At 46.1% G+C, this 5825-nt stretch overlaps 1 non-coding gene across 1 annotated transcript; it reads left to right on the top strand.

Moving 5' to 3' along the window:
• The first annotated feature begins 4901 nt into the window (after positions 1-4901).
• On the top strand, positions 4902-5016 carry LOC144780280 (U5 spliceosomal RNA). Its single transcript, XR_013600733.1, has one exon. It is a non-coding gene; the product is annotated as a U5 spliceosomal RNA (small nuclear RNA).
• The last annotated feature ends 809 nt before the right edge of the window (positions 5017-5825 follow it).

Here is a 5825-nt window from a genome sequence, read left to right as displayed (position 1 = left end):
GAAGTAACCCCTTATGGTGAATAGTGCTCACAACTTCTTGTGGGTTGAAGAACCAGAGAGCAGTGGCTCATTTTTGTTGGTGGCCTGCTTCAAGCCATATTTTTTTATATAGGGAGGCCATTGTAGTGTGATGTGTTGCTCCTCTTTGTTTCAGTGTGCTTAATAAATTAGTTGCATTAACATTGCCATTACGTTGAAAAAGACAGAGAATTGAAGTTAATGATGTCTCTAAGATTAGAAATTTAAAGATGTTCATAGAAGATGATTTGGTCCAATGAAAAAATATCATTATCGCGTTCTAGTGAACACGGGCACCAATGAGACGATAAAACCCCTCTTGCACTGTAAAACGGGTTTATTGTAAGCAGAGCATTTTAAGTAGGTCTACTTCTTATCAAATCACTTGCTCGCCAGAACCAGTTTATGCTTCTTTTGGGTGGAGGGATATAGCATTTTTGTGTAAAAACCCATGCTTGCCAGAGGTACTCTAAAACTGCCACCTGCACCAACATTATATCAGCACGAGTGCACAAGCGATTATGTTTCTTATGTGGGAGCACACATCCTTATCATTCATAATTGTGTGCTGTCTTTGTTTTAAATGCAAGTGGCCAGGTTAATTGTGATATGTGCAATAACTGCTGTTACCGCATGTATCGCAATTTTGAGTTTTATGGATGAGAGTTAGCTGTGAGGACCAAGTATCTGGCTGTAGGTCGTCGAGAATCCTTGAAGCGCTCGAGTGCTGAGTCTGCCTTGTCGCTGGAAAGGCAAGTGCCATCAAAGGGCATGTCCATCAAAGAAGTAGCCTGAAGTCCCCAACCAGGCGTAGTGTCTAAGAGCTACCGACGTGGCAATCGTTCTGCCCAGTGAATCTGTGGTATCCAGTCCACATAGTATGTTGAATTTGGCAGCATCTCTCCCGTCTGCAACTACTTGAGAGAGAATGGCCCGGGCGCCTCCTTCGGGCACAGAGGCAGCACTTGCGCGACCGTATCCCAGACAGTATGGGAGTATAGGCCCAAGAGGCAATTGGTATTCACTGACCGCAATGCCAAGCTGGAGGAAAAAACATCCTCTTACCAAGGTGGTCCAGCTTCATAGATTTCCCAACTGGAGGAGCAGAAGGGAACATGCCTTTAGATGATGAGGCTTGGACGACCAATTTTTGAGGGGAGGGGTGTTGGGTCAAGAACGTTGGATCGCCTGGAGCGGGCCGTGGCGGCGGGCAATCTTCCTAGCCACCGGAGCCACTGTACTAGGCTTGGACCAAGTGCCCAGAAGGACGTCCATTAGGGCTTCATTGAACAGCAAAAGGGTTTCAGAAGTGGAAGCCACAGGCTGAAGCATCTCGGTCTGATGGTTAGTCCTGACTGCCACCATAGGGAGCTTATAGCTGAGGACCTCCGATGCCCTCCTTACCACCACAGCATAGGAAGCTCCCTCCCCATAGCCATGTTAGGAAGGGAAAGCAAGTCAGTGTCAGCTGAGGTGTCCAGACCCCTGGCATCACCCAGGTCCATTCGCCAGTCCTGTTCTTCAAGCTGGTCAATTAAAGGGTCCAGCAACCCCTCCCAAGTCCTCTTCCTCACTTTCTGGCCCAAAATGAATGCCAGAAATGAACACAAGGACAAAAGTCCCTTCCTGCGTCGGAACCAACGTTGGTCCGGCTCTGTCCACTAAGGGGATGAGGATGGGGTCAGAGCCGAACGGGGGCATGGTTGATGCCAGGAGCGCTGACATCCGGAGAGGTCGAGTGACCTCCCCGGGTCAATCCCGATCCAGGCCTGGATCCAAGGGGGCCCTCTGGGGCCGGAGTCTCCGGCGTTAAAAGCCTAGGGCCCCCAGCCGACTCCAGCAGGGCTGGGCTGCCCAAAAATGAGGTACAGGGCTTCATAGAATTTGGGGATTTCGGCACGAGACGTTCTGGCTCCCAGAAAAGCAGGGAGATGCATAGTCTTCTTTGAAGTAGGAACTGGAGATGGAGGCTTCAAGCGAAGACACTTGGAATCCCAAATTGCGTCGGCCAACCAACAGGGAGAAGTCAAAGAACTCCTGTGCAAGTTCTACTTTTTGTGTTTCCCTGATGCCTGATGAACCCGAAGATCTCCCCGACGACTTCTAGTGCGACGAGGAGTGTGGGCTCCGCGACCGTTCAAGACCTACTACTCGAACGGGAGCGACGCGGAGCCGAGCGCCGGCCCTCCATCAGCTTTTAGAACCGCTCCCACAAAGCCTTCGGTTTCATGACCCGGCATTCGGAGCACGACTTTGGGTCATGGTCACGCCACAGGCACCAAAGCCATACGAGGTGCGGATCCGACGTTTGAACATCCCTTGACGCACCGGAAGTTCGAAACTCGAAAACATAGTCGTCAAAAGTAAAAAAATACTAGCCAATAAACTGCTAAAGGGTAGCTCTTTCCAGATCTGCTCTTATGCTGGCACTGCAAAAGAAAGAACTGACGTCGCCGAGCATGGGTGGCTTTTAAGTAGGTCCCGCAACATCATCCAGGTGCCCACAATGCAAAATCTCTGGATCCAGACTGACGCCTGGGGAAAATTCTAAAGTAAGGAATCTACAACGAATATATGTCTCTACCAGATACATCATTACCAAAGGTAAATAACTTGTTCTTCTGAGGCCTAGGCTCAAAATTGACCATGAGAACCCGGGTTTAGCTCTAAGTTCCAGTGAGGCACAAAAAGCGTAGTCACTGGTTAAAAATCATCTGTCTATTGGGACATGTTCCGTGAGCTGTGGTGACGGCATACCATTTTTGAATCCAGAGAATTGGACATGTCTTTTTACCCGTTCAAAGTGAGAACATGTTGACTACAGGCCTGCTCATGTGAGTTCCACTTAAAGGTATGTCAAGTGCACATGTACCTATAGGGAATGGTAGCAGGACTCCTTGTTTGCAACTGTGTGAATTCTGAAGCAAGTGGGATCCCTTTTAGATCGTCCCTGGTTTGAAATGGCACAAAATGGAGGTTATGGTGCAGCCTCCCCAAACATTGGAAGTGCATTACCTGCATTATTGAGTTAGACGGCGTAGCCCTATAGAATGAATTGAGGAAGGATGGAGACACAGCTGCTTATAGAACTTTTATGATGGCCTTTATGGCAGAGGATTACTAAAAAGTCATTTTTGAGCAGGGCTTCGTCCTGTTGTCTTCTTCTCGAGTTGCCTATCCATCCGGGCTGGCAGTAAAAGAGGCGCAGTTACTGCCAGCCTTGCTTCTCGTAAGCAACTACGAGAAGTACAAAGTGCATTTTTACGCACCATTTGCAGGTTTTCAAAACACATAAATAAATGGCATTGTCTTTTACAATCCCAAAGCTCAAACTCTTTGCCGCTTAAACGCATCATCTGCTGCAAATGGAGGGTCTAGCTGAAACAGGCCACAAGATAATAAAGCAATACCATCACAAAATGCATCGCTTATGCTGCTTAATGTGCCATGTTGTGCTCCATAATTCAGTCAACCCTGCAACATCATGTGTTCCTTTCCTGTTGCATAATTCAAGTGGTCTTGGATGTACCATATTGCACCAACATCACTACGGGATTAATGGGGAGCATTGTCCGTCCCAAATGTAGTGTAACTGCGTGACGTGCACTGCCATACTTATGTAAATACATTCGCGAATATATAAACTAAGGGGCATACAACACAACAGATCCCCATCACAGATGACGTCCAAGCCCAAGTTTTAACATTCACTATGCTACGGGCACTATGTACAGCAGCCCCACGTGCACTACTTGCAAAGAAAAGCACTCTCCTTCTGCACAACATACCCTCCATTGCCTATGCAGCACTCCTCTCGCCTCCAACAACGGAAATCCCCCTACACATGAATCTGGTCCCACTTCTTGCAGCCAGCGAGACTTCTCCTGCCTTACATCCAAGAAGCCCATAAAACACACAAAGACCGTAGCCTGTTCCAGAATGCTTTAGCCTCTTACACATATACCAAGTCCCTTCCTTGCATCCAACAAACATACGTTCTCCTTTTATTTGCCTGGGCGCATATAATGCAGACTGGGTATGGGGACATACTGTACAAAATTGTATTGTCAATAGCATTTAGAGATTATAAATTTCTGAGTTTAGGAAGGATTCTGCCCAGAAGTCGGTGAAATTAAAGTAGTCAGAGATAGATACTAAAGACTGGGCAGGGTAGGGGGAATTCTTGACACCAGCAGGGGATAGAGAACCCTAAATAGAACATGGCAGTGCTGGAGTACCAAGAAAGTGAACAATATTAACATGGGTGGCGTTCACGTATTTCACAGATAAGCTTAAGTCGGCCGAGAACCGCAAAAGAAAGGGTGTTGGGAAAACGTATGGGAAAACTACCTATCTCAAGAGCAACACCTTCCTTCCACCCAGCAAACCAATCCCAACATGCTCAAGGCTCCCAATCTACAAAGCACCTGCGAGATCAAAACTTACAACACCCGCAGCATTCTTATACAGTTCCTGCTCCTTTCACCAGGTCGCACCTTAAGCACTCGCCTCCTTAACACCCACAATGTTCCTGTAATCACACCTCACACAAGCCTGCGCGAGGCTCCCAACGCTGCACTGCTCAGAATGAGAAGCGTAAAACGAACGACGCGAAGGCTTGAGCTGGGAGACTCGAGTGTTGCAGCCTTTCCTGTCACGTGACCGACGACGAAATTTGCATACCCAAAATGCCGTGTCACCATTCTGTCTCGCTTTTGTTTCGATTGTCTCAAAAAGTGTTTTGACAATGTATCGGATTACAAAGTTTCTCACGAGTTGGTTATATTTTGAAGGGGTATCAATGATGGATTTAGTAGAGTAAATCACCCTGACATTCTGTGGATAGCTGTTTCTGCGGGCCATGGTGAGGCTATGAAGATCTCATACTCTGGTTTCTCTTCAAACCGAATAAATCTTTCGCCTTTTACTAAAGATTTCCGTGGAGAGGAACATTAACGAGTTTCACTCAATTTTTGAAAGCCCTGCCGTTGCAGGGTTACCCTTACTTGGTTAACAGAAGAAAATTTAAATAAAATGTCTCTTCCTATGCGTGAGAAAATCTACGTAAACTGACTCTTACTGTGCGTGGGTTGAAGCTGTTCTATTTGTGCTGTCCTACCTCAACGCAGATCGGGCAACGACTTTAACTGACGCGCTTAATTTACAGTCTTCTCATTTGACATATAACAAGAACCCATACGACGCAAACATCGCTCTATCATCTGAAAGGCTTCACTTCTATATACAAGCAGCGCTACAGAACACCAGATAAAGAAGGATCAATTGGTAAAGAAAACACATAACTGTTTTCAATCTGGAGTTTATTTCTATATCAGTCTCATGATTATTGAGATTTGATTGAAATCGCCTCTGTGATTCAAATTCTAAAGGGGCATTAAAATATATATGTGATCAGGAACTGCATAGTTCGAAACGTGTATAATCACCCAAGAAGAGTGCGGCGTATTTGTTCAATCTTTGCTGTGACAAATTACTGCGAGGCTGTCCTTACCTCGCCGCCGGCACCAGCTGTTTGTTGCTCCTCCAGTGAAGGACGTTTTGCAGAATTCATATATATATGTATGTAAAACGTATATTTAAATCATGCCATGAACGCATACGACTTAAACGTCGCTCCATGAAAGGCTTCACTTCTATACACAAGCAGCGCTACAGAACACCAGATAAAGAAGGATCAATTGGTAAATAAAACACATAACTGTTTTCAATCTGGGGTTTATTTCAAGATCAGTCTCATGATTATTGAGATTTGATTGAAATCGCCTCTGTGATTCAAATTGTAAAGG

The sequence above is a fragment of the Lissotriton helveticus genome, chromosome 1_1, assembly GCF_964261635.1.
Source record: "Lissotriton helveticus chromosome 1_1, aLisHel1.1, whole genome shotgun sequence".
Lineage (NCBI taxonomy): Eukaryota > Metazoa > Chordata > Amphibia > Caudata > Salamandridae > Lissotriton > Lissotriton helveticus.
This window is presented reverse-complemented; position numbering and strand designations above follow the sequence as displayed.